Below are 21233 nucleotides of genomic sequence, written 5' to 3' on the forward strand. Positions count from 1 at the left end.
GAACATAAATGTGCCAGAAGTATTGCTTTGGGAGCTACACATAAATTTTAGCAAGCAGGCAAATTCAAAAATACAGAACCCATGAATATTGAGGACTATACTAGGTTGTAACCCAAACTTTAAAATAAATATCCATGAGTCCACACTAACATAAATAATTATATAAATAAACAAATGAGGGAGGACAGACAAGTCTCCTGTGGAGAAAATTCCAAATAATTTATGTTGATACGCTGCCCTCAAGATACTCCCCACACCTTAAACGTTGGCTGTGCATAGTGACTTCCTTCCAAAGGGTAGGATATAGAAAGGTGTTTAAAAAAAGAGAAACTTTATAGTGGAGAAACCTGACAAACACTACCTCAGCCAGGTGATCAAGTTCAACGTCAACTACGATAAGCCATGTTTGACAGCAGGTACCGTTGTATGTGATGAGAATGGCACTTTACCTCTGCGGTCTTCCTCCCAAAAAACTACAAACCCAAGTCTAAACGTGAGAAACATTAGACAAATCTCAATTGAGAGATATTCCACAAAAAGCCTGACCAGTAGTACTCCTCTGAACTGTCAAGGTCATCAAAAACAAGTAAAGTCTTAGAAATTGTCACAGCCAAGAAGAATCCAAAGAGATATGACTATTAAATGTAACACTGTATCCTGGATGGAATCCTTTAATAGAAAAGGAACATTAGGAAAAACAGAGGAAATCTGAATAAAGTATGTACTTTAGTTAATAACAATGCATTAATATTGATTCATTAATTGTGAAAAATGTACCACAATAATGTAAGATATTAACAATAGGGGAAACTCCGTGTACTATCGTCTCAACTTTCCTGTAAATTTTAAAACTATTCTGAAATTTTAAAAAAGTTGTAAGGTTATCAGCAGTCCTCAAGACCCCTTACAAAAAAAGTAATACAAATGAGAGAGGCACATACTCCCCTACTTTGGGACAAACTATTCAGGTGCTCTGGCACCACGAACACTTCTACACTTCTGTGCTTTGTTGTCAGTGCCCAGAAGAAGAGCAAACAGGGTCAGGAGAAGCCATGACAGTTCAGGAGAATAGTGGCAGCAAGAAACAGCAGAGCCTTAATGAGAGATAGTAAGAACAGGTAGATACCCAGTTAACATCCAGCAAAGCAACAACAGCACATGGCAAGAGCAGACTTGTTCATAATCATATGAGAGATGACCACTAGGGACTTCCCAAAGGATTTAAGGGACACTAACAGGGGACTGGCACCCTGCCAGAAGCAGGGAGAACAAGAGCCAGTGGTATTGAATTCTATACTGTTATTGTTAAGACTGTTGAGGGAATTCCCTGGTGGTCCAGTGGTTGGGAATCTGCATTCCCATTGCAGGGGTCGCTGGTTCGATCCCTGGTGGGGGAACTAAGATCCCGCATGCCTGATGGCGCGGCCACAAAAAAAAAAAGACTTTGAGAAGTGGTACATGCAGTGTCCAGCCCACGTGTCTATGCTGGAGTTGGCCTACCGCAGCTCGCAAGAGCCAATTATTAAAATGTTCAGATATTTTGCGAGCCAGTTATTAAATACAGCCATTATTCAAAATTCAATGATGCATATCTTCAATAAACAAAAACAAAAACTAAAGGTAATACTCCAAACCCATTTCCTAATTCCTGTACTCCATCTTACTATTATCTATGCCGTCAAGGTTATTTGTGTCTATGATATCTGTGTGGTGGAAATACCCTATAATAGCGCGCTCCTGCCCATCTCTTCCGACTCCTTGCTCAGTTATTTTACAACTATAGCTTGACGAGTCAGTCCAGTTAGTCCCCAGTTGTTGTGGGGAGTGCTTACAACATGGGAATTTGAAAATGCTAGAAATCGACTTGAGTTATCACATTGTTGACTGTCTAGACTTTAAAAAAGTAATGGCAAAAGTGTTAATAACAGCATTTTGTGTTGGATCTGTAGCTATTACACTGTGCCTAACACAAAGTGGAAGGACATTTTCTTCCAGTATTTGAAAACTGTCATCCAACTCAACAAGAGGGTTTCTTACATCACATAAATAAATGAAGTCCTGCCCTGCATCTCTGTTGCTTCACTTTCATCTTCCTTATTAACAGATTTGAAAATATCAACCAACACTATGTCTGGACTACATTTGTTCAATCACAACCATAGGTTGGATATGATACAATTCTGCAAGAACAAAGAAAGCATTCTGTGAGAATAAACTGGCTACATGAAACTCAAAATAAGGAGTAATATCTATTTATTTTTTATATGGTGTGCTACCCATCCTTTGTATCAGTAAAATGTAGGAAAACACCTACACACCCATTTTATTTTTCTAGAGAGTCTGCTGTTAAACCTTTACCAGCACAACACAGGCTCCTTGAGCCTTTACTCTGACTATACATATAAATATATCTATCGATAGTCACTACAGTTCTAGTCTCTGTTTCCAACCTGGGAAAACAGATATGAAAGAAGGAACTGTGTGACGCAGGTGGGCAGAGGCTGAAGGAATTAGGACCAAACCTCGCAAGTGTTAAGCGGTTCTGGCCACCTGGACCAGTTGCGAGCAATCACAGCTCTTTTCATTCACCCTTGTCTTCCAAGCTAGAGTAAACACATTTAATATGCAGAAGCTTCTACTGGCAGCAGAAATTGCTATATTAAAAGAGGGGGAAGCCTTTTTCAGATGGATGTTGTGAGGGCGTGGGAAAAAGTTGAAATACAAGAGTGAATAATGTAGTACTTGTGTATATGTTGTTAACGCTGCTCCCTGTCAGCTTTACCATAGCTAGCGGAGAGACAAGTCTATCATAAAAGGTAGCTCAGGGGACCTACCATCAGCCTACCTGAAGCTTGACTTTGAGAGGCTCTTGTCAATTCACAGAGACTATTCCAGAACCACAAAGCCCTAGTCTTTCCTGCTGCTTTGGCCCTAATTACTACTAAAAGTTAGCAGCCAGCACCCATCCTTGATACAGTCTTGATATCATAATATGTATATAAGTCTGCAAGAAATATTTTCCTTTTTCGCCTTGTCTTTGAGAAGGAGCTTTATACTTTAATTTTGGTATTGTAGCTATTGCAAGTGGATTGCATAGGGAAATGGAGAGAAAAAGGGTCAAGACCATAGTCATGTCAGAGTTCAAGGCGATAGGATGCTGGAGCCAGCACAGTTTCACAAGAGCCAGTTATGCACATCTCCTCCCAAGACTACATTCAGTGACTACGAGTTGGTAGTTTAAGTCCACCCTGATGGGAATATTTGCACACAGAAATCAGCAAACGTTACACATCAGGGCTTTTCCCCCTAGAGATCCAGTTTATTAGCACATCACGAACTCAAAGGGACCTTAGTCATCATCAAAGGTAATCCCCTGGAAGATACTAAAGAGGACTGGGACACTGGGAAAAGGAGGGGGCAAAGCCAGAAGGAGTAAATTTGTGAGGGAAAGGATTGTTGAAGAAACCCTGCCCTCTTACCATCCCCTAGGTCTTGGCTCTTGTTCCCTTTTCTCAGTCCTGCACTAGATAGTGTGTGCGGGAAGGGCCAAGATCGCAGTTGCCATGAATATTCCCCCAAGTGGAGAGCCACTCAGAGCTCAGCCTACTTCCTCTGCCTTTAGTGTCAGACCCCTGAGGGACTCAATGGCAAAGGGGTCATAGATGCCCACCTGGTCGCCAGGAAAGCAAAACTCCAGTACAGCTCAACACAATGGTCCCTAGTTACAGATTAGCTGCACATAATTCCCCAGCTGCTCAAATTGCTAGGCTGGACTCAAGTGGCAATTCCCCAAAAATAGAGGAATTAAATGACCGCGTTTCTCCACTCCCACCTCCTTGGACCCTCTCATTTTCCCTGCGCCCTTCAAATGCGCACTCCACACGGGCACACAGCACTCCCGAAAAGCGCCTTCATTGCCCCTGTGCCTCCTCTTTAGTTGTTAGATTCTGAAACTGCTCAGGAAAGAAGCTGTTAATGTTGTATCGTCATCATCTAGCACTCACTGCATGCTCTGCATTCACCAATCAGGCCTTGCTCTGCACACTTACTGAAATTTTCCTTTTTAGGCAAACCTTCCAACCACAAATATTTACAGTGTCTACCATGTGCCAGTGATATATAGATGTATTTATCTAAAATGATATATGGATAAATAAGGCATGGACTTTGCCCTGTCAGAGTTTACAACTAAACAAAGAAGACATACATATGTTACCCTAGTACAGGATAAAATGAAATTTAGTGCTGATGGAGGCAGAGGCCCAGAGATATCTAAGTCCCTGGCATCTGGAAAGATGAAGGCCAAAGGGAGCTAAAATGAAAAAGATTAGCTGATGTTTACTTAGCATGTGCCAGATTCCATGATAAGTTCTTTACATAAATCACCTCACTTAATCCTCACAACCACCAAGTGTTCGCGGTGAATTTAAGGTTCTTTCTTCGTTGCGAAAGAATCTGGAGACAAAGTGATAGGTAAGAAGTGGATTTATTTAGAGAGAAACACACTCCACAGACAGTGTGTGGGCCATCTCGGAAGGCGAGAGGCCTCGAAATATTGCGTGGTTAATTTTTATGGGCTGGTAATTTCATAGGCTAATGAGCAGGAGGATTATTCCAATTATTTTGGGGAAGGGGTGGGCATTTCCAGGAATTGGGCCACTGCCCACTTTTTGGCCTTTTATGGTTAGCCTCAGAACTCTCATGGCACTGGTGGGTGTGTCATTTAGTATGCTAACGTATTACAATGAGTGTATAATGAGGCTCAAAGTCTACTGGAAGTCAAATCTTCCGCCATCTTGGACCTAGTCAGTTCTCACTAGTTTTTGTCATGTACTGTCTATGTCATTCTTTTAAAGTTTGTGCCCTGCCCCCTTCCCTCCTGTTTCACAAGTAAGATAGGTAGCATCATCCTCACTGTCCAATTGGAAAAATTTAAAAAATCAAGGAGTACAGAGATTAAATAATTCACCCAAAATCATGCAGCTAGTTAAATGTCGGAATAGGGGTCTGCTATAGACTAAATGTTTATATCTCCCCCAAAATACCTATGTTGAAATCCTAGCCCCCAAAGTATTAGAAGGTGGGGCATTTGGGAGGTGATTAGGTCACGAGGGAGGAACCCTCATGAATGAGATTAGTGCCCTTGTAAAAGAGACCTCAATGAACTCCCTTGTCCCTTCTGCCATGTGAGAATACAAGTCATGGTCTGCAAGCCAGAAGTGGGCCTTCACCAGAACCCAACCATGCTGGCACCCTGATCTTGGGCTTCCCAGCCTCCAGAACTATAAGCAATGTATTTCTGCTGTTTATAAGCCACCCAGTCTATGGTATTTTGTTATAGCAGCCTAAAGAGACTAAGACATGGTCTATCCCAGGTCTTTCTGATTCCAGAACTCCAGGCAGACTTCTAGGGAAGATAAAATGAGGTATCATACTCTTTTATAAAATGATCTCCACATTCTTATATAACTTTAAGGGCTAGTAACAGAATTCATTCATTCTCTCAATGTGTCCCAAGCACTGTTCTATAGGAGAGACAAAATTCCCTGCCTTTGTGGAAGTTTTAATACAATGAAAGATAAGCCCTCTTAGGGAGAAAATTGCATGTATTGGAACAAATACTTTAAAAAAGTGCTTGGAGCAGTGGAGAAGGTGACAAAGCCCATTTGATAAAGATCACCACCAACTCCCCTGTAGTGAGACTGCACACCAGAGGAACCATGGCATAACCTCACCAAACAAAGGAAGGGACAGCATTATTTCACATCAGGCAGGCAGGCAGGGTGTGGGGGAGAAGGGTGTAGGTACAATGTAAATGAAGCCATGGTTTGATGGTTTCAAAATAGGGCAGGGCTGTGTATAAAGGGGTGAACCTTAGCCCTGAGCTGAGAAGTGGACCCAGGGTCCTGTCTCCTTGGAAACTACAGAAGTAAGATAAATGTGGAATGGTGTGTCCTAAAATCCCCTGATCTGAAGCTCTGCAATTGGATTGGAAATCAAGGCTGTTTCCAGGCAAGAATGGGACATTCCATTATTACTGGTACGATTTCAAACAGCAAAGTTCTGTCAGCCTAAGATTTTAAGATTTTTCAGCCCTAGATACTTCTATTAATTAACAAGAAGAACTTGTTTTTATAGGTTCACAAAGGTGACCTGAGTGTTAACTGGCAAGAAGGCCACAGAAGAGTGAGGCGGCTGCTCAGTCAGTATAGAGGAGAAATTTAGAACTTTAGTATTGCCAGGACAACATGGGAGGAAGAGAGGTGAGGAGCTGAGATGAAAGCGTAACAGGGAGAATGAGACGGAGCAAGTCTGTGGGAGTGGGTGATGGTGTGACCCTGCCCATATACATGCTGGGGAAAGTCTACTGACTGGGGGCAGAGAGAGGCAGGGCCTGAGAGGGAGAGAGGTGGGCCCTATGTTTCATACCAAGTAAATATAGTGTGGGACAGGGACAGCATGAGTGACCAGGGAGCACATGAGGCTCCCACAAAGTTCTCCAAAATCACTGGGATGTGTTTGAACTTCGACAGGCCATGAAGTAATTTCACAACTTAGATCATAAGGGCAGGCCAGGCTGATGTAAAACATATAGGCCTCAAGGCAATTCAAAGACGTGTTACTTCAGCCTACAAGGAATAAATTTAGAGAACACATTCCCTCAAGAATGTAGCCACCTGGATTCAAGCTCCACCTCTATTAGTCAACACCTGACAAACTCAGAAATAGGCCAGGAAGATTCAAAAGGGCCAAGAAGCAAGCAGTTGAGACAAGCAACGTATGAAGAATTTTAAGAAAGCCAGGCTGGTTAAGACAGCACTATTTCCATGAGATGCTTCCTCAGGAAGCAGGAGGTTCCATGGGGTTCTGTGGCCTTGCTCTAAAGGTAAAGGCAGGACAGTTAGTTGCTTGTGGTAATGGCAGTCAGGTGTCTACAGTTGTGTTATGCCAGGAGAAGGAGCTAAGTGAGTGCTGTGAGACAAAGATCATCGTAAACCTGACTGTTGAAAATAAAATCTTAACATCTTGGCAGCTTAAGAATATACAACCTAATCATGACTGGCCGAGCCATTAAGAGTCATCAAGTGGGGGCTTCCCTGGTGGTCCAGTGGTAAAGAATCTGCCTTCCAATGCAGGGGACGCGGGTTTAATCCCTGGTTGGGGAACTAAGATCCCACATGCCACAGGGCAACTAAGCCTACGTGCCACAACTACTGAGCCCGTGTGCCACGACTACTGAGCCAGCATGCCATAACTGCTGAGCCAGCGTGCCACAAACTACAGAGCCCATGCGCTCTGGAGCCCGCACGCCACAACTAGAGAGAAAACTCGCACGCCGCAACTAGAGAGAAGCCCGGGCGCCACAATGAAAGACCCCGCATGCCACAACGAAGATCCCGCATGCCGCAATGAAGACCCGACACAGCCAAAAATAAAAAATAAATTTTAGAAAAACAATAACATTATACATTTTTTAAATAACATTATATATTTTTTTAAAAGTCATCAAGTGAATCAAGAGTCGTGGTCCTGAGCAGGGAACCACACAAATGGGCTGCAGATAGACTTCAAGACTTAGTGAGACAAATCTGTCCTTCAGGGATATTTTGTCCCTCATAGTAACTTGAAAATTTTCTTTAACCTTCAAACATTTAAAAAAATAGAAGTATCACATTAGGAAAAAAAATAATCATATACCTGCTCTTGAAGAATCAGAAGATCTAACAAGATTTGGCCCATGTTCCCATGTGGTAAAAGGAGGCTGGAGTGGATGGGAAGTGTATCCTCTGCTTCCCTGAAGTCCCTACCGCTAGAGAATGCCTCATACTCAGCCAGTTTTGCTTATTTATACTACCTGGCAGACTCCTGGAGGAGTTTGTAACGCCTGAAGTACCAAAGTTCATACTATCAATATTTTGCTTTAAAAAAAAGTGAACGCACCCCATCTGTTTACTCACATACTCCACGCTGCTTTGGGGGGCTTTTTTCCAGAATATTGTGCCTTGTAAGGCTGTTTTTTCCTGGACTATGCGAAGGGAATCACTTCCCCTCACCCCAGGTTCCCTGCTTTGTTCACTGCATGGTCAGCTTGGGGTTTTCTGTTTGGTTTCCAGCGTTTGTGAAGAAGGACAGTGTGACCTCTGGGGTAGGAGGACCCTTGGAGTGAAGAAAGCCGTTAGGAAATCAATCCTAAAGTGATTTATTTCCAAGCAGTAGATAGCAAGGAGGCAGTGTATATTTATCATTTGGACAAGGCCTTAATAAAGATAAATTCGGAGTTTGAGTTCCCCTAAGGAAGTGGCTTGGACTTCCGACATATGCCAAAATGCACATCACAGCTAATTAGGTGGTGTTCGAATATGCCTTGCAAGTGGCTATAGTTAGGAAGTGGAGAGGAATGATGTGTTTGTCTGCACTGAGATGTGCCACTGATGGTCTGAAAATTCCTGGGACTTTGAGACCAATGTCAAGAGTTAAATCCAAGGATATCCCCAAAGCCAATAATGAATGTGTGCTTGTTATAAAAATCTAGTCAAGACTTTGTTTAGCTGCAGCATAGAGGGCAAATGAACAGACTGACAGTTACATTCATGTGATGAATACAATCATGCATGATTGCTGGATTTCATTTTTATTGTCTCCTGTGTGCAGGTGGAGGATCCCTGCATTTACCAAACACAAAGGGGGTGGGAGAGTTTAGAGAGCGGACTCTGTACTCCAAATGATCTCAGAAAAACTGGTATTTCAGCTTCTCTGCCATGAGAATCAGGACCTGGAGGACTTGGATAAGGCCAGCCAGGCCCCTAGGGCACAAGATTTCAGGAGGCGCTCACTCTCAGGGTCCAGCAAGAAGAGGGTTATACTTGTCAACTGGGCACCTCCTTAAATTTTGCTCCCTAGGGACCTAACTTGGCTCGCCCTAGTCCCAACCCTGTTAGGAACTTTTTTTCTTAAGTTGTGATGCTATAAGATCTCACCAAGGAAGTGGGAAGGCCAAAAAATGTGCAATAGTTACAAAATCATGTACAATAACGTGCAATAACTTATCAGGACACACTGTGCAGATAATATCGTAAATCCTTACATCGTCACAGAAAGGAAAGAGAGGGGTCAGGAGAAATTAGTAGCATGTCTGAATATCTCTTTCTCAATTCCAAAGCCTTCTAACGGAATTAAGGGCTAACAAGGTACTGCCAAGGAGCAGGCGAACCTGCAGGTGACCAGTGAGGACCCCACGCTGAAGTTCTGTGCTGTGACTGGTGCCTTAGTCAACTGTACCAGTGGGGCTAACAGCAACTAAGACTCATTTCTTCAACTAGGCTAAGAATCTCTAAGATCTTGGCAACATGATTCATTTGCTCGTGAGATCTTTTTTCATACGGAGCCCCAAAGGGAAACTTCAGCCCTGTCTCATGTATGACAAGTTCCAAGTAGAAAATAGTTCCAGGTAGGGGTTTCATCCTGCCGGCAAGAGAAGAGAGACGGGAGACCTCAGGTCTTATTTTGCTTCCTGTGGCTCAAGTTAGATTACCAAGTATCCTCGGTTTTAAAACCCCAGCCTACTTCATGCCCTCTCCCTTCTCCTACTCCCACCCGAGGCCCAGAACGTGACTGCATATGTCAGGACTGAGAAAAAGAACAGGCTAACATGGTGCCAAGCTGAGAAGAGTCATCCTTATCCAGCCTTAATTGGAACCCAATTTGAGACTTTCCAAACGGAAGATCATTGAGTGCTTCCAGGTGGGAAAAACCGCCACCTCTTCAAAATTTATCAAACTGGCTCATGAGGCTCTGTGGGCGCTCCCCCAAAAACAAACAAACAAAAAACAACCACTCTTGTTGAACAGAGAAGCTCTCTGGAAATGGATTCCAAACACAGGGATTAGCATTTCCTTTCAAACGGTCACAGCACACGGAGGGGAAAGGTCCTTGATAAGATGTGGTTTCCATTTGCTAAATTCCACTTAGCTCAGCTCTCTGGCGGCTTCTCCCTCGGTTTGGCTGGGCCACGTGGGAGCCGGGCTTCCAACAGAGCATTTCCAAACAAGAGACTGCACTAAGCATAGTCCAGAACTTGGCACAAGCTGTGATGCCTTTCGAAAGTTTATGCTCAATTACTCAAATATTGATACTTATTAAGTACCTCTAAATGTACAAGACCCTATTCTTGGTGCTGGAGGGAGGCAGGGTGAGAAAGGTGCCAACGAGATCCCAAGTCTGCTATGAGAGTTAACTGTCTAGTAAGGAGGTTAAGATATGCACAGGAATAGCTAGTATGAAGTAGGAAAAGTTGTGTTAGTTTCAAGTGTACAGCAAAATGATTCAGTTATATCTATTCTTTCAGATTCTTTTCCATTATAGGTTATTACAAGATATTGAGTAGAGTTCCCTGTGCTATACAGTAGGTACTTGTTTACCTATTTTATATATAGCAGTGTGTATCTGTTAATCCCAAGACTCTAGTTTAACAAGAGCCACAGGGGATTCTGATACACTTGACAGAGAACCCCCAGGCTAGAATTGTTCTGAGGGAGGAGAAATGGTTTTCAGCTGAGGGGCACAAGAAACACCTGAAGGAGACAGCATGAGTCAGATTTCAACAATGTGACAAACTGCTAGTTGGCCGCCAAAATTTGCCCTCCGTTTCAGACTACATTGCCTAGCCTCTCTCAGGTATGTGCGAGCGTGTGGCTAATTTATTTCCGATGGAATGTGAGAAGTGGCATGTGCCACTTCCAGGCCTCGACCTTAAAAGAGTGGACCCGTCTTATTCACTCTTTCCTCTTCTTCCAGCTGGAACCTGGATGAGATGGGCCAGCCTTGACCACTCAGACGAGAATCACATCCTAGGGGATGGTACAGCAATAACTTGTTGAATTGATAACTTATAAAGGAACCTAAGTTCTGGAATGACACAAAGCAGAGCCACTGTCATTCTGAAACACAACAGAACTGTCACATGAGAGAAAAATGAACTTCTGAATTTTTAAAGCCATTCTACTCTATGGTCGCTTAAAACACACACACACACACACACACACACACACACACACACACAACAAGGGCCCTACATTTACCCTAACAAATGCAGACAGAGAGGTGGTGAAAAGGGTATTATGGCAGGTTGAAGGAGCAGCCTAAGTAGACACAGGGGTCTGTGTGAATGTGCATGGAGTGTTCAAGGAATCACGATAGTTTGGCTGGCCGGAGCATATGGTATGTGAAGTCATAATAGCGAACAGAGCTGGAAAGGTAAATTCAAAATTCAGATTATGGGATCTGGCATTCCAGGCCAGTGGTAACAGGGAGCCATAGCAGATCTAACAAGGGAATGCATAATGTTTGGGGAAATTATTCTGGCAACAGTGTGTGTAGTAAGTTGAAGTGGGGAGAGAAGAGAGGAAGTCCAGTTAAGCTTTTGCAACAGTCCAGCTGAAGAATGGCAATGAGAAGCTCAATGAGGTTAATTCTAGTACAAATACAGTGATGAAACTGGCTATTCTCAATTTAGGTATTCCTCCCAAAACCTCTGATAAGAAGCTTTGAGCTCTTAGAGGTGGAACTAATGATAGAATATCTAGTGTAGGGTAAAATTTGTTGCTCCAAATTCCATAGAGAAACAGTACATCACCATAGATCTTTGAATATGGACTTGAGAAAAAAGAGGAAAGAGATTAGGAGAAAAATTTCAAAACTTGAAAAAGCTCACTATTATATGGAATGTATCCAAATATTATTTGGATTATTTTATTTATTTTATCTCTAAAATTTTCTAGAATTTAAACTACAACTGAATTTTTGTAAATGAACTATTATCTTCCCAATGAGCTCCTCTCATTTCTGAGCTATTTTCTCTAATTGTCCACAGTAAACACCTAACATCTGACCTTTAGTTTCTTCGTCCCAGACTCTATTATACAGCTAAAGACATGGGAAACATTTCAATACACTCTTCACTAAAGCCAAGTAGTTTGTTTATAGTTTAAATTTAAAAGTGCTCTTGTACTTTGGCTTTTCAGAAAATTTAGATGTTGTATATGAGTTACGCCTTAAAGCATGGCTCAGCCATACTAAAAAAAATAAATGAGTTTAATGATAAATATACTCCAAGTTGGTGACTGGTTAGAATTCCAGGATTATAACAGGATCTAACTGAAGCGCTCCTGAGGGTGTGAGCACACAAATATTGAACTTGAAAATTACAGGCTTCAAGAGTGTAGAGAGTGCACTAAAAAAGTTGATTGAAATCAATCACCCTCCTGAAAATTGGGAGGTATTCAGAGAACAATTAGGAGGAGTCCAATCCATATTCATTAATACAGAGTGGGTCCCCAAATGACAGATATCTGCTGTGATTAACAAAGTTAAAAAAAAAAAAGACAGCCTCATAGAAACAGGTGTGGGGAAGGCTTACAAAGCACAATAGACAGTAACATTCTTAAATTATATTAGAAAGAAGCTGCAATCTAATTCATGATGAAATGTATTTATTTTTAATAGGATCCAAAGTGAGGGGGCTCTGATTCAGGCATGTTACCCAACACAGTGAGGAAGTGACGAAGCCTCGTTTGCCCCTGCCCATCCATGGCTTAATTGGTAACTTGATAATAATCCATATGGTAGGTCAGGCCCCAAACATAAGCAGAGGAGGGAGGCTTCTGCCTGGGAGGAGGTCCCTGGCCAGAAAGCTCTCCCCTGCTGGGCTGCCATCATATGGACAGTCTCAGAATTCACTTCAGCCTTAAGAAGTAAGGAATCCAGAGCTCTGGGTTCTAATCAAAGGCCTACCATCTATTTGCTGAGGGTCCTTGAGGGAATCATCAACCTCTCTGTAAAATGGTGATATTGGATTGGCCAAAAAGTTCGTTCGCGGTTTCCCATTAGATGTGGGAAATAACATCTTATGGAAAACCCGAACGAACTTTTTGGCCAACCCAATACTTGTCCTGCCAACCACACAAAAAAAGGTGTTTAATAATCAGGTGTGACTTTATGTATGAAAGTTGATCACTGCTGCACAGTGCAAGGAATTTTTACTGTTTTGCTACTTTGTTTGTAATAGCAGCTGACTATGTGCTAGGTTCTGTGATAAGCACTTAGTATTCATTAATAACTTACTCTTCATAACTACCCTATGGAAATGGGTTCCATTATTATCCCATCTTACAGATAAGGAAACTGAGCCTTAGAGTTTTACAAGATCACACAGCTAGTAAATGGTAGCACCATGTGAGACCAAGGTGTTTGATTCCAGAGCCTATTCTCTAAATCACTGCATTCCAATACCTCTTGACATTAATACTGGCTATTTGCATATTATTTTGCATCCTCCAGGCTGTTATTCCTCTGATGAGCTCCTTCTGCACTTCATAGCTTACCATGTACTTTCATACACCTTCTCATTTAATCAACACCACAGTCTTCTTTAGTAGGGAAATCATTCCCTGTATCATGGAAGACTCAGGGGAAGTGACTTGACCATGGTCACACAGCCACTAAGTGTTAAGTATTCTTGACAATACACTGAATCTGCCTTACCAATTTGGTTTCCTGGGTACATGGAGATCAGGAAATGTTTCCTGGGCCATCCAATGTGGGTATTCTATTCTCTGGAAATATTTTTTTAATCTAAATTCCATAATATTTAGAAATAGCAAGGCTCATAAGGTGTCAGAGCACAAAACAAGCACAGCTAAAAATTAGGGTCCGGGCCAAGCTCTAGTGAGGCGCCATAATGGGGAATCTGAGCATCCAAATTGTCACTGGTGAATACCAATGACAATCCTAGAAGCAGGTTGAAGATCTAAGCCATTTTTGAGCGACTGCACCTCCTAAGCCCTTCAAGGGTAAATCCATAAACAACCATGATTCATGAGCATTTTAAGCACAGCTTACAAAAGGACTCATTTGTGGAGATTTTTAACTGCAAAGAGTGACTTGTTTGAATGCGGAATTCAGCATTGGTCAATGACTGAAGGTCAGAATTAGGTGACCCCCCTTCAGCAGATTTCAAGTCAACCCTGAATCCCAGCCATCAATACATCCCCCCTCCCCACAGCCACCCCCGAAGGCAAATGAAGTACACAGGAAAGGCAGGGAAATCTTGCTTGGGGCATTTCCCTTCTGGCTCAAAGCTCTCCAGCTCCCCAGTGCCCTCCTGCTGCGTCCCAGTGCCGAGCACCATCTGGTATTGCCCTCCCTGCAGAATCTCCTGTCTCTCACCTACACTTACCTAAGTGACTCCTTTCCTTAGGGTAGCACATGGGATTGCAAACAGCTCTGAGAAATTAATTACAACTAATCTGGTTTTTTGTTGGTTTTTTGTGGGTTTTTTGGCCACACCACATGGCATGCAGAACTTCCCTGACCGGGGATCGAACCCATGCCCCCTGCAGTGGAAGCGCAGAGTCTCAACCACTGGACCACCAGGGAAGTCCTAATTTGTTAATGGCTGAAAATGAGTTTCGTTATTCAGCCCCACATCTATCCCACTCTAGAAAACAGAAGACAGCATGGTACAGTAAAGGAAAGCTGGCCTAAAAAATCCACCAGATTGAAAGTCAGGCCAACAGGGTCCTAGTTCAAGGTCTCGGTGTTTCAGCTGTGTGATTTATTCTTTCTGGCATCAGTTTCTCAATTGTGACCAGAACCTGTTACCCATTCAGGGATTACCAGCACTGCCCTGCATGCCTCCTGCGATCTATCTGGGCCTAGCCCAAAGTGAAGAGGACCTATATCGGATTTTTGTATGTTTTTCTACAGAATAGGACTGGCTTTACCTATGCTTATACACATTTCACTGCTCTCTAGGAGAAGCCCTCTCCTTCAATTGAGTCTGACTCTGTAGTTCAAAGAATTGATGTAAAGAGAATGTCTGAACCATTCTTCGAGTATTTTAACTTTAACTTTCGGTCCAATCTTACAGAGTTGTAAATGCCAAGATAAGAGTTTAGGACTTGATTCTCTAGGACAGTAGGAAATCATGGAAGCTTTCTGAGCAGAGGAGTGACAGAAATAGGGTGGTATTTGGAATACTAAATACTTAAATGATCACTCTACGGGCTAACACCCATGCCAAGAGCCTTACCACATCACCTAATCCATAAAACAACACTGTGAGCCAGGTATTTTCACCCAAATTTTACAGAGGAGGAAACTGAGGCACAGATAGGTTACAGAACAGGTTACAGAACTTGTTTAAGACCATACAACTATTAAACCATGAATCTGGGATATAATCCAGGTCGGTCTGATTTTAAAGCCTATGCTCTACCACTGTAATGAGCAAGGCAGTCCACTTGCCTGTTGAGATTCAAACCCAGGGAGCCTCAGGAAGGAAACAAAACGCTTCCATGCCATCCCACCCGTCTCCACCCGCCTCCAACTGCCAGGTGCCAAACATTTCATACAGAGATTTAGCCCGTTAACTGAGTCAGTCCCCTTCTATGCAGTGGCTTTTGGAGCTGCCATCAGTCATTCCCCCTTTATGAAGGAGCCGTTTTCCACGCTCTCGCAGAATAGGATTTAACAGAGGTCGGGCAGAAGAAAGGCTGCAGGCTCTGGGAATCTAGGAGGAGAGGAAAAAGGAAGGGACAGACCATCAAGGGGATAAAAGGGAGGAAGTAGGCTAGGAAGACAGTGAAGATGAGGGACTATCAAAGGCCAAATTTCCTGACTTCGTCATTTTGCCAGGGGTTGGTTTGCATATTATAGAAAGCAAGCTGAGCAACGTTCCTTCTGACCTGGAATGAAAAGAGAAGGAATGTTCCTCAATATTCTAACCCGTCAAACTAGTTCAAAGATTCCGTTTTACTACTAAAAAAACTGGCTCAACTGGCCAAGAAGATGGATTTCTCAAAACTGTTGCCTCGGTTAACAGCATCTCCACTTCTGCTGTCATTTCTTCCCTCATACCTCATTCCTGACTCTCATATACCACCTTCAATTTCTGAGCAGATTAGGGCCAAGTGTAGCTGCTCTCTTGATTTTGTGCGTTTCCTGAGGAAGGCAGTGAGCACTTCTACACCTAAGTAACAGTGGCAGCCACGGGGATATAAGGGTCCTAGAGCTGCCTCACCTGTTTAGTGCATCCAGGCTCTAAGAGCCTATGAGAGGGCTGTTCAGAGACCTCAGATGAACACAGACCCTCACAAGGTAGGGAAATGACGGTGGGGGGAGCTCATTCATCAGAGGTGAGACCTTGACGCAGAAAAGACTCTACGGCTGCTATGACTTGCTTCAGTGGCTGGACTTTACACACACTCTGGACTCCAGCAGAGTTGTGTAAAATTTCCCTCTTACTATTGTAAATTCAAAAAAACATTTTTACCTCTTACTATTTGTCAAGCAGGCACCAGGAGACACATGAGACCACAGAGATGAAGAAAACACAATCCCCAATAACCCCAATCCCCAATAACCCCACCTTAGTAGCCATACGCTACCTCTTACATCTGTTATTGGACTCACCATTTCCTCGCAAACCGGAGGGGAAGATCCTTGAGGACAGCGAATATCCTTGTTTCTCTAGTGCCTATTACAATGCCTGGTCCATCGCAGAAACTCGATGTGTAATCGGGAAGAACAAATCTGACTCCATACTGGATCGGTTTCTTTTACTTTAACCTTTGTATTCGATCGCTTTGCTTAGTCGTACGAGCTCAAGCAGGCATGAAACCGAGCAGGACCCTGTGGGGCCCTCTCAAGTACAAATCCTTCCTGTGTCCCCTCATTTCTTGTTTGTAGGAAACAGGCTTCATTCAGCCTCCTAGACCTTCCCTGAGTTCCAAAGGGCAGATTCAAACAGTTGCTAATCAGGGAAGGGAGGGAATGCAAAACAAAGGAGGAGCAGTCCAGAAACAATAGTGCAGGGCTTCCCTGGTGGCACAGTGGATAAAAATCTGCCTGCCAATGCAGGGGACACAGGTTCGACCCCTAGTCTGGGAAGATCCCACATGCCGCGGAGTAACTAAGCCTGTGAGCCACAACTACTAAGCCTGCGCTCTAGAGCCCGTGCTCTGCAACAAGAGAAGCCACCGCAATGAGAAGCCCACGCACTGCAACAGAGAGTAGCGTCTGCTCTCCACAACTAGAGAAACCCTGCACGTAACCCAACGCAGCCAAAAATAAATAAATAAGTGAAAATTTTAAAAAGAAAAATTTAAGAAACAATAATGCAGCAGTGGGGCAAGTTCCTGGTTCCTCCGGAAAGAATATACGAAACAATATCTTTGAGTTCTTCTGCAGGAACTAAAGGCGCCCACCCGGGTGGGGGATGGTAACTTCAGGCTGAGCACGGGATTCCTGGAGCACCGCCCTGCTACCTCACCACCAACCAATCAGAAGAAAGCCACACACACGTTGCAGCCCTCACCCCAAATTTTGCCCATAAAAACTTCTCCCCCCAAACCACCAGGGAGTTTGGGGGTTTTTGCGCACAAGCCACCTATTCTCCTGGCTCAGTCCTGCAATAAACCTTTCTCTGCTCCAAATTCCAACATTTCAATTAGGCCTCACTGTGCATCGGCCACAGGAACTTGTGTTTGGGAACAGGCAGGCAAATGAATCGCTAAGGGCGTGTGGCCTATAGCTTAAAATATACATAATGGCCCCTTTCTGTGAACCCTGCCTCCCACGCTTGAGCCTTCAATTAAAATACATTTGTTTGTAGCTCAAGGCAACATCTCAACCAGGCCCACCTTTGAAAGGCCGCAGGAACAAAGAATGTAACTAATCCCCTCCGGGTCTGGCTGGTACCAAGAAATTTGCCAGGCCTATTGCCTTTTGACCTTTCCTCCTGCCAGCACCTCCCCCTCTTTGTAGCGCAAAAGAAACTAGCATCCAAACCCGGGCAAGATGGTAGTTTAGGATGGTTAGCCCACCACCTTCTCGGTTTCCTGGCTTTGCCAAACAAAGTCGCTATTCCTTGTCCCAACACCTCATCTCTCGATTTACCAGCCTTTCGTGGGGTGAGCAGTACCAGCTTGCACGCGGCAACAAATACAGGTGGCAACCAAACAGGATTATAAATAAAGAGAATCCTTTTTCACTAACTCGAGAGACTTGAATTTTCCTAATGGATCTTCAATAAGTCATAGCTGCAAACGCTTTCGTTTTGACTCCTCTCCGTCAACGGTCTATGATATGTTAACAAAGCACAAACACACTCAGGAAGCACCTTCAATTTTTAGGAACCCTTCTGTACCCTAAAAAATAATCCCCGCAATAACGTAGTTGATCTTTTAAGTAAGTTTGACAAACCTGGTCTTCCTAAAGCCGGGCCGCCTGCAGCAGCAACTTCTTCCAGCCCCTCTTCCGTAAAGCAACCTCCCAGATTTAAATATACCCCCGGAGGAAAACACGTTCCCTCCCAGCAACTGTTGCGTGAACCCACAGCTGCTGCCTATTGTTAAGCACCAGCGCAAAGCAATCAGACTTTCTCTGTATCCGCTGAAAAAACAAGAAAATCACACATCCACGCCTAACTGCCTCACACCTGTGCTCGCAAAGGTGGCAGCAGCTCTGAGCATCTTGTGACTGAATCTGGAAAATTGTCTACTTCAAGGAAAGTGACTCAGTAAGCTTCAAACCTCTCTGCCTGCTACATATGATTTGGAATACACATATTTGTTCCTTTTTCCTGGTAATCTTTCAAGTCTAAGCTCTACCCAGTACAGGAGTTCCAGATCACAGCTATAAGCAGAGATCCCAGACCTAGAACTTCAGTGGTCAGTTGGCAAATTGGCCAATAGGACCTCCTTAAGTGCAGAGAGACTTCAAGAGAGAAACTGAAACTCAACCCATAAGCAGACTCTGTTTCCAAAAAATAATGGCACCTATTTATTGTGTGCTTACTATACGCCAGGCACTGTTTTAACCGTTATCTCAGTTCTTACAGGTAAGGGAAGTGAGGCATAGATCTGCTAAGTAATCTGCCAAAGATTGCACAGCTATCAGATGTGAACCCAATTAACTCCATGTGTTTTTTTAATTAATTTATTCAACTCACTACTCTTAACACAATTAAAAATACTTATCTTAAACTAATTATAATTTGCTGATTTTAAATCAACAGAGCCTTTAAATTAGTAGAATTTTTATTCATTTATCTTTGCCATAGACTCCAAATGCTCTAGGCGTGGCCAATCATCAGGAATCATTCCAACTCTCTGCTCCCTTCATCCCTACCTATCAAAATCCTATACACCTTCAAGATCTAACTCAAATACTCCCTCCTCTCTGAACCTTTTTCTAGTGACGTAGATAGATACAATCTCTTCTTCCTCATATTTCTCCCTTGGGAAACTAGCTTTTAGTAGATATTTTTGGTCTAGCTTTTAGTAGATATTGGGCTGATTATTTTATCCTCACCGTCTACTCAACCATAAATTCCTTAGAGGCAGAAATTGAGCCACACTCACCTCTGAATTCTCCACAGTCTAACACAATGCCTTGCAATAGTGGATCCAAATATATCTTTATTGAATTGAATTTTCAGTTGAGAACTACATTTACATCTTGCTGTGAAACAAAGAAGTGAGAACAGTGAGAGATGTGGGGGAAAAATGTAAAGTGGAAGAGATGTCGGAATAGTCCCAGCATAAGAAATAAGCCAGAAGGAAATATGTATAACTACCACAAATCTACATGGTAAAGGAAGCTGGGAAGAGTGTGAACCATTTGGCACGAGAATGTGCCAGGATGAAAACCACAAGGTCATAAAGAGGACAACTATTAATTGCTAATATCCTGATCACAGGGTCAAGCGAACAATGGGAATCCAGCATAAGAGTCAAAATGATCAAAAAATTTAAATTGGTAAATGTCAGAACATAAAGTCAAAAAGAGTCAACTAATGGAAAGAGAATAGTCAAAACCATACAGAAAGTTTAATTACTTAATGCAGTATAATAAGTGGTCAGCTGGTTTAACGTCAAATTATTTCAGTAGAATTTGGGGCAGAGTATAATTTTGGAAGACTTACCATTATTGACGGGCTCTTCCAAGGTAGGAGAGGACTAGCTTCATTGTGTAACACGCTGACAATTTTTTGGATCCATCAGATTTTCACATTCTATTAATCATCCTGTTGATTTTTTGTACAATCCCTCACTGGGTAGTCAGCAGACTAGAGAATCCAAGCTGTACCTAGATCTTTTTTTTTTTTTTAATGCTTAGAAACCTTGTCAAAATCCTATAATGAGAGGACATGGTCTAGTCAGAGGGAAGGTCCACATTTGGAACAAAGCTTTGTGAAGGGACCTGATTCAGAGTTCAGGTCCCTGGCCCATTTCTTACAGTTGGGATCTGCCCAAACTCTCAATCAGTGGTTCCCATGTGCCAGCTCATGGAACTGTGTCAGTCTGTGATAGAGTTTACCCCTGCTGGGGATGAAATGAAAACAAAAACAAAGATAACAAAGACTAAATTTAATTATGCTTTTGTTCTTATTTTGTGATTTGTCTATCTTTTTAATTTTGTTTTTTATAGCGACTAAGTTAGTCATATAATTTAATGTAGTCAACTAAAATGGTTGTTATTATTTTAATACTCCAGCCTTCCTGCTTGCTTGTTTTTAAACTGCCTTTTCTTTCATCAAATAATAATAATAGTAGTTGGTATTTGTGTGTGTGTGTGTGTGTGTGTGTGTGTGTTCTTACGTGGCAAAATAAATTCCTGGCAATTTAATATTAGTTCTCCAAGTATATATCTACATTTACCTATACACACACAGACACACACAATTTTTTTTTCAACTGGCCTGGGAACCTCTGCTCAGAAAGATGTTGATAAATTTAACAAGGGTATGGAAGGATTAGCGCAAACCAATTCCAATTAACAGCTAAACTCAGCAGTCTTATCCTGCTGGTGTTAGGAGGCCATTTTCTTCAAGTACAAAGGACAATAAATTTTATTTAGTTTAGTTCCTCAATAATGTAAATTTCTTACAAGAGTCCATCGTAGGGAAATCTATGAATTAATATTGTTAAGCTAAGGTATTAAGACACATTACTTATAATCACTTCCATTTAATGCACAGAGCATGTAAATAGTGCTTCTGAACCTTCTAAAGAGAGATGCATTCATATATTTACCCTTGAATCAGGCACTCCCATAATGCAGCATATTTGTATTTATAGATTTTTTTCTTTGGAACTCAGCCTCACAGACACTTCAGTGCAGTCTCTCGCCATCCTTTTGCAGCTTCCTGGTGGAGATGACATTTGCTCAGC

Source organism: Eubalaena glacialis, chromosome X (assembly GCF_028564815.1).
Source record: "Eubalaena glacialis isolate mEubGla1 chromosome X, mEubGla1.1.hap2.+ XY, whole genome shotgun sequence".
NCBI classification, from domain to species: Eukaryota; Metazoa; Chordata; class Mammalia; order Artiodactyla; family Balaenidae; genus Eubalaena; species Eubalaena glacialis.